This window comes from Doryrhamphus excisus, unplaced genomic scaffold, assembly GCF_037039965.1.
Source record: "Doryrhamphus excisus strain RoL-2023G ecotype Guam unplaced genomic scaffold, RoL_Dexc_Guam_v1.1 HiC_scaffold_29, whole genome shotgun sequence".
Lineage (NCBI taxonomy): Eukaryota > Metazoa > Chordata > Actinopteri > Syngnathiformes > Syngnathidae > Doryrhamphus > Doryrhamphus excisus.
Window position 1 is genome coordinate 97,501 of NW_027621867.1, and position 2,500 is coordinate 100,000.

Here is a 2,500-nt window from a genome sequence, read left to right on the forward strand (position 1 = left end):
TAGAGTACCCAGTGTGTCAAGAAAAGGGGGGAAAAAGTGACAAAGTCCCAACGGGGCGAGTTTAAAAGCGCACCCGACAGGCCTGGAGCCCCGAGGCGGCCTGGAGGTGCGGCCAAACGCCGCTGCAAGCTCCAGTAGAGTACCCAGTGTGTCAAGAAAAGAGGGGGAAAAGTGACAGAGTCCCAACGGGGCCAGTTTAAAAGCGCACCCGACAGGCCTGGAGCCCCTAGGCGGCCTGGAGGTGCGGCCAAACGCCGCTGCAAGCTCCAGTAGAGTACCCAGTGTGTCAAGAAAAGGGGGGAAAAAGTGACAAAGTCCCAACGGGGCCAGTTTAAAAGCGCACCCGACAGGCCTGGAGCCCCTAGGCGGCCTGGAGGTGCGACCAAACGCCGCTGCAAGCTCCAGTAGAGTACCCAGTGTGTCAAGAAAAGGGGGGGAAAAGTGACAAAGTCCCAACGGGGCGAGTTTAAAAGCGCACCCGACAGGCCTGGAGCCCCTAGGCGGCCTGGAGGTGCGGCCAAACGCCGCTGCAAGCTCCAGTAGAGTACCCAGTGTGTCAAGAAAAGGGGGGAAAAAGTGACAAAGTCCCAACGGGGCGAGTTTAAAAGCGCACCCGACAGGCCTGGAGCCCCGAGGCGGCCTGGAGGTGCGGCCAAACGCCGCTGCAAGCTCCAGTAGAGTACCCAGTGTGTCAAGAAAAGAGGGGGAAAAGTGACAAAGTCCCAACGGGGCCAGTTTAAAAGCGCACCCGACAGGCCTGGAGCCCCGAGGCGGCCTGGAGGTGCGGCCAAACGCCGCTGCAAGCTCCAGTAGAGTACCCAGTGTGTCAAGAAAAGGGGGGAAAAAGTGACAAAGTCCCAACGGGGCCAGTTTAAAAGCGCACCCGACAGGCCTGGAGCCCCTAGGCGGCCTGGAGGTGCGCCCAAACGCCGCTGCAAGCTCCAGTAGAGTACCCAGTGTGTCAAGAAAAGGGGGGAAAAAGTGACAAAGTCCCAACGGGGCGAGTTTAAAAGCGCACCCGACAGGCCTGGAGCCCCGAGGCGGCCTGGAGGTGCGGCCAAACGCCGCTGCAAGCTCCAGTAGAGTACCCAGTGTGTCAAGAAAAGGGGGGGAAAAGTGACAAAGTCCCAACGGGGCCAGTTTAAAAGCGCACCCGACAGGCCTGGAGCCCCTAGGCGGCCTGGAGGTGCGACCAAACGCCGCTGCAAGCTCCAGTAGAGTACCCAGTGTGTCAAGAAAAGGGGGGGAAAAGTGACAAAGTCCCGACGGGGCCAGTTTAAAAGCGCACCCGACAGGCCTGGAGCCTCGAGGCGGCTTTAAATTGCCGGGAAATGCGACGTGGAGTGTCGCTGTCCAGCCTTCGGTGCTGAACCGCAAGCCCGCCGAGCGAATGAACACGACGCACGGACGGCCGGTGGCACGCCATAGAGCGGTTTAAAATAAAAGAGGGACGGCCGGAAGCCCCTCCGGCCCCGCTGTAAAGTTTGTGAAAACGAGGGCGGGACCCCCGGCGCACTAAAGCGGCTCGGTGTTGCGGGGAGAGCCGCTGCAAAGTGTGTGAATTTCACGCGGGAGGCTGGCGGCTCGCTGCCCGCGCTGCCCTGCTTTGAAACACGCTGCAAAGTGTATGAAATGACGGCGGGGGGGCCAGCGGGAGGCTTGCGGGAGGAAGGCCGCTCGCTGGCCGCGCTGCCCTGCTTTGAAACACGCTGCAAAGTGTACGAAATGACGGCGGGGGGCCAGCGGGAGGCTTGCGGGAGGAAGGCCGCTCGCTGGCCGCGCTGCCCTGCTTTGAAACACGCTGCAAAGTGTACGAAATGACGGCGGGGGGCCAGCGGGAGGCTTGCGGGAGGAAGGCCGCTCGCTGGCCGCGCTGCCCTGCTTTGAAACACGCTGCAAAGTGTATGAAATGACGGCGGGGGGCCAGCGGGAGGCTTGCGGGACGAAGGCCCCTCGCTGCCCGCAATGCCCTGCTTTGAAACACGCTGCAAAGTGTACGAAATGACGGCGGGGGGGCCAGCGGGAGGCTTGCGGGAGGAAGGCCGCTCGCTGGCCGCGCTGCCCTGCTTTGAAACACGCTGCAAAGTGTACGAAATGACGGCGGGGGGGCCAGCGGGAGGCTTGCGGGAGGAAGGCCCCTCGCTGCCCGCAATGCCCTGCTTTGAAACACGCTGCAAAGTGTACGAAATGACGGCGGGGGGCCAGCGGGAGGCTTGCGGGAGGAAGGCCGCTCGCTGGCCGCGCTGCCCTGCTTTGAAACACGCTGCAAAGTGTATGAGATGACGGCGGGGGGGCCAGCGGGAGGAAGGCCGCTCGCTGGCCGCGCTGCCCTGCTTCGAAACCCCGCTGCAAAGTGTATGAAATGACGGCGTCATTGACGGGTCAATGGGGGGAAAATGTTTGAAAATGTGACAGAGTGTCAAATGAATGGCGGTCAACGGGGGAAAAAAATGTTGGAAAATATGACAGAGTGTCAAATGAATGGCGGTCAATGGGGGGA